Genomic DNA, 5950 nt, shown 5'->3' with positions numbered 1-5950 from the left:
GATGGGAGTTTGTGACTGGAAGGCTGTTCAGTGGGGTTTAGGAGGGCTCAGTACTAGGTCCCTTGCTTTTTGTGTTATATATCACTGATTTAGACTTCAATGTAGGATTAAGAAGTTTGCCAATGTTGTATAAACATTGTCCATGTGGTTGTTAGTGAGGAAGAAAGCTCCAGACTGCAGGACGTTATCAATGATTTGGTCAGGTGGGCAGAAAAGTGGCAAATGGAATTCAATTCGTGGAAGTGAGAGGTAATGCATTAGGAGAGGGCTAACAGGACAAAGGAATACACAATAAATGGTAGGATATTGAGAAGCGTAAAAGAACAGAGGGACATTGGAGAGCATGTCCACAGGTCCATGAAGGTAGCAGAACAGGTAGAAAAAGTGGTTAAGAAGGCAATTGCAAAAGACTGCGGATGCTGGAATCTGAAATAAAAACAAAAAGAGCTGGCAATGTTCAGCAGGTCATTATTTCAGATTGCCTGCTGAATATTTCCAGCATTTTCTGTTTTTATTTCAGATGAGCTGCTGAATATTTCCAGCATTTTCTGTTTTTATTTCAGGTGAGCTGCTGAATATGAGAATACCAAGATCAAGGAAATAGAAACAAGAAACTGTGAAGGCAGCAAGAAGTAAAATAAAAAGGCTAAACTGATCTTTGGCTGCTAATATGGCTGGCGCCCACAATGTTACAACTTGCTGTTAGAAACAATGTAAGGCAGAGTGCAGAAGTTATACAGACAATAGGCGATCAGAAAACACATTACCGTGATTGCAAACGCATTACCATAATGTTTAGGTGATCGGGAACCCATTACCAGGATATTTACTTAACTGTAACCCATTCAGTAAAATGTGACTTCTTTATTTCAAACTGCCAGGCCAGGAAATCAAATTAACTGTATACGTGCTCAGCTCGCGATTGGTGCAGACTGTACGATGTGTTAATGTCTTCTCAAATGCAAGTATAATAATGTAACACACTGTAGGACAAACTGCTTGCTCTGTTGGATTCGCAGACTCTTGCAGGAGTCGGTGTCGATATATCAGAGTAAGACTCCGCGGATAATAAATCGTTTGAATTCTCCAGTTGTTCGACTCAGTTTTTACTGAACCAGACTGAGGGTAAAAGAATCCGTTCTAACATTTGGTGTCAGAAGTGGGATCTCAACGGGCAGTCACCGAAAGTTTGCGAACTAGGAGCTGAATCGTCTCGGACATGGAGGGAGGAAATGGGGCCCCGATGTGAGTAATTTTTGTACTGCCTCGGTTTTCCTCCGATTCCGCCAGTCCGACGATGAGTCAGCCAATCGCTAACTCCCGTGTGGTGTCCCGCCGAGATCCAGGTCAGTCTGGCGAATACTGGAAGTGATAGGTGATTAGGTCAGTGATCGGATATCACTGAGGGTCAGTGATCGGATATCACTGAGGGTCAGTGATCGGATATCACTGAGGGTCAGTGATCGGATATCACTGAGGGTCAGTGATCGGATATCACTGAGGGTCAGTGATCGGGTATCGCTGAGGGTCAGTGATCGGGTATCACTGAGCGTCAGTGATCGGGTATCGCTGAGGGTCACTGATCGGATATCACTGAGGGTCAGTGATCGGGTATCACTGAGGGTCAGTGATCGGATATCGCTGAGGGTCAGTGATCGGACATCACTGAGGGTCAGTATACGTACTGAAGGAATAACTAGGAACTGTGTAAACTTAGAAATAACACTTGTGTCAGGTAAAGAGTGTCGACCTTGTATCTCACTTGGCCTGCCTAGGCTCTGAACAAGTTTAAAACGCGACTGTTTATAGTTCACAAGGGGAGTAAGATGGGCAACTGTTTAGATACCACAACTGAATCGGATAGCGCCTTACAGACCCTTTGTGAACAACATCCTGACAAAGCGAAGCAACTCAGACAGTTGTCAGGAGGGTTGAATAAGAAATTAGGAAGTGATCAATGGCCACTAGGAGGAACTAAGAATCTAGATGCCGCTAAAAAGGCTCAAGAACTAATTTGGAAATGTAACAGGGGTACCACAGCCAAAGAACTAATTGCCCTATGGAGACAGTACTGTCAGGAACTGAAAGAAACTTCCTTGTTAGCAAGCTGGCAGGATAATGCCTTAAAATTAGGAATAGCACTTACAGGGGGAGGGGTAGTCAAATCAGTAGAGGTATTGAAAAAGGAATGCGCTCATGAGAAACGCTCAAAACAGGAGTCTGAAAAGACCACGAGCGAGCCTGGAAAGGCTGATAAGAGTGGATTACGTAATCCAATGGTTGGCCTTGCCTTGACAGAGGGAGATGGTGATGATGATTTGGACGAATGGAATCACAGGGCTCAGGTTGTTCCCCACGCTCCCCCCCCCGTGCGTTAACATTTATCCCCCGGTGGCACCCACACCAGCTGTACAAACCACCGCGCCGACACCTCAAGTATCTGCCAGTGCCGTTTCCCCGCCGCCGTCAGTCACGGTTCAAGTAAATAATCACCCGCCGGTCCAGATGGGAGACCAACAACCGGGTCCCCAGTATACCGACCCTGTTGCCTTTTACACCCGACTCAGGACTAAGAATAATCGGCCCCCGACGACACCCTCCCCACCCCAACCCAGTCCATCAAGGTCACGAAAACGGAGAAATCAAAGGCAGATGATTAAAAGTCAGAGACTAGAGATTCAGAGCCAGAGTACCCTCAAGGCTTTAAGGTCCTTTTTAGAGTGCCGGGACCATAGTGACATTGACAGTGGAGATTCAGGAGAGGACTTGTCATCCCTGGAATCACGATCCGATACCGAGAGACCCGCCAGACATAAACCGACACCCCGGCAGTTGCCGGTGAGACAAATGCCTAACCCTGCCTTTAACGCAAATATTCCAGTGGCCGCCGATAACCCCCGAACCATAGGTATCTTCTACCCCTGGAAAGCTAACGAGATAATGGCTATCTTAGCCGGGATGCCAGACAGGAAGAAATCCCCCACCTTGTTTGTAGAATTCCTCCGGACTACTGTACTCGTCTATAATGCTGAATCAAGAGACTTATGGGCGTTAGTACAGCAGATCTTGAATCCCGCCGAACATGCAAGGTTAACCTAGGCTTTGAGGATCATGCCACATTAGAGGCTCAACACGCACAGAGTGCTGCTCGTGAACGCGCCATACTCACAGCTTTAACCACCACCCTGCAGAAACCCATTGATATATCCAAGGTGTTGGATACTGTACCACGAAAGGGCGAGGGAGCAGAGGAATTCCTAGAGAGATTCTCTGAGGTATATCGGAGTCAGTCAGGAGATGCTAATTAGCGGAACGGAGCAAACTCGCCGCAATACTGTGCTATTCTGATAAATTGTCTACCAACATCGGTGTCTGAAGCAATTAAGACTAACAATATGGACTGGTCAGAGAATAGTCCCAGCCAGATGGCCAGGGCAGTGAAATATTATTGGAAAGAGAGTAAGAGTCAGGAGAGTCAGCCCCAGGTCAAGGTCAAGACTGAATACGTGATAAAAAAGGAAGAGCCAAAGCCCACCCAAGATGTGATACGATATCAGACGGAGCCCCAGTACTGCGTCCCAGGGTGGGTTGATAGACAAAGGTACAGAGATACCAGCCATCCCAATGGACCAACCATGCCTAATTATGGCCACCCTACGCTCCCCCAAGACAAAATTTCGGCGATAGAGGAAGAGGAGGGAGGCAAGCAGGGTCAGATACCTGTTTTAATTGTGGCCAGCAAGGCCATTGGAGCAGGGAATGTCCCTCCCGAAGACAAGGAAGAGGGGGCCACATGCAAGGACAACGGGGAGGTTGACAGGGAAATCGGGGACGAGGAAGATATACAGACTTCTCCCAGAATAATCCGTTTCCCCAGCACTGACTAGCCAACCTCGTGGCGAACGGGTTCCAGTCAGACAAGGAGCCCCTTTCTATCCCTGCTGATTGAAGGGAGCCGACATACGTTTCTGGTAGACACCGGAGCTGCTATGCCATCTGTCCGATCAGAGCTCAATCTCCCTAAATCCGGGGAGACACAAAGCCTGTCCGGATTCCAAGGACAAGTGTGCCAGTACCCAATATCAGAACCAGTTGAAGTAACATTTCAAAATGAGTCTGTGAAACACCAATTCGTGATCACAAATGGGCTGGATTGCAATCTCATGGCCAGAGACCTGTTATGTGCAATTCAATTAAGAAGCATTGTACTACTATCAACCCAGCATGTTTTCTCACAGAACCACCCCTCGAACAAACAGCCCCAGGACATGATTGTCTATTTTTAATCACGGAAGATACCTCCGTCAGTGAGGATCTATCTGATGCCCCAATGCAGAGTCCTGACACAACCATGTATGTAGATGGAAGTGCGTCCGTCAGTCCCCTTGGGAAAAGACTTTCTGGATATGCAATCGCAGATCAGGACAGTAATACTTTGGAGTCTGCCGCCTTTGAGTTTCCGTATTCCGCCCAACAAGCAGAACTGTTCGCATTAATACGAGCTTGTATCTTAGGGAAGGACTTAAAGGTTAACGTTTATACAGACTCGAGATATGCCTTCGGAGTGGTTCATGATTTCGGACAATTATGGAAAAACAGAGGGTTCCTAACCTCTGCAGGAACACAGATATCCCATCAGAAATTAGTATCTGATTTGCTACAAGCCCTCATGCTAGCAAAACAGATCTCCGTGATAAAGTGCTCCGCACACACAGCAGGACAGACCCCTGTAGATATAGGGAATAGATGCGCAGACCAGGAAGCTAGGGAAGCGTCCCAGGAACAACGAGTGGTTGTGACTAGAATGATGAGCCAGACTAAAAGCTCAAATAAAAGCAAGTCTCCCTCGGAAAAGCCAATGCCAACCATCCAAGACATCATTAAGTTACAGGAGGACGCTCCTGACCGTGATAAGGGACTGTGGAAACAGTTCGGTTGTACATATGATTGTGTGTCTAAATTATGGGTCACCCCTGCCGAGCAAAACTTGTATGTCAGATGAGCTAACATTATGGGTTATTGAATGTATACACTTTGCAACTCATTGTGGTACCAGAGCAACTAGTGACACGTTATTAGCTACATGGTGGCATCCTAGATTACAAGCTCTGGCTCAAGGTATTAGCAGTCGCTGCCTCATTTGTCAGCAGCATAACCCGGGAAAAGGCATACCTTGTGAAATGGGTAAGACGCCATTACCCACGGGTCCCATTGAGACCCTCCAGATGGACTATATTGAGTTAGAAAGGTGTCAGTGTTATAAATATGTACTGGTTATTGTTGATGTATTTAGTAAGTGGATTGAGGCCTACCCGACTACGGATAACAAAGCCTCCACTGTTGTAAAAGTTTTAATGAGAGAAATTATTCCAAGGTACGGAATTCCAAACCGATTAAGTTCAGACAACGGCCCTCACTTTGTGGGTCTGGTAAACAAGGAGTTCTGCACTCAAATGGGCATCCAACAGCAGCTACATTGTGCCTACAGGCCACAGGCCGCCGGACTGGTCGAGCGGGCTAATCAGACCTTGAAAAATAAACTTGCCAAATTACAGGCCGAGACGGGAACTACATGGCTCAAATTACTCCCCGTGGCCTTGTTCCAAATACGTATTATCCCGGCTGGTGCCACCCCAACTGCTGCCAAAGTAGAGGGAAAGAGTGCTTGGGTCCACCTCCACCACTGTAAAATTGTCAGTAATGCTATGCCTAAAACTTAAAGAATGCTAACCTCTCTTGCTTCCAAGAAATCTCTCCCTAAACAGACGTGCTGCGCCGACCAGCCATGCAGACGTCGCTGTGGATCCTCTCTATCAGTGCCCTGATCACCCTTGGGAAAACTCAACGGCCCAGAAGGTGGACATGCCGGTGGAACCAACCCAAGCGGGTACACCACCTATGCCACGGAGACGTGCTTCGGTGCAATGATGATAACCCAGGCGGGTTCGGG

The sequence above is a fragment of the Somniosus microcephalus genome, unplaced genomic scaffold (assembly GCF_052327205.1).
Source record: "Somniosus microcephalus isolate GS21.2 unplaced genomic scaffold, FLI_Smic_1.0 unresolved_chr8, whole genome shotgun sequence".
In the NCBI taxonomy this organism is placed as follows: Eukaryota; Metazoa; Chordata; class Chondrichthyes; order Squaliformes; family Somniosidae; genus Somniosus; species Somniosus microcephalus.
This window is presented reverse-complemented; position numbering follows the sequence as displayed.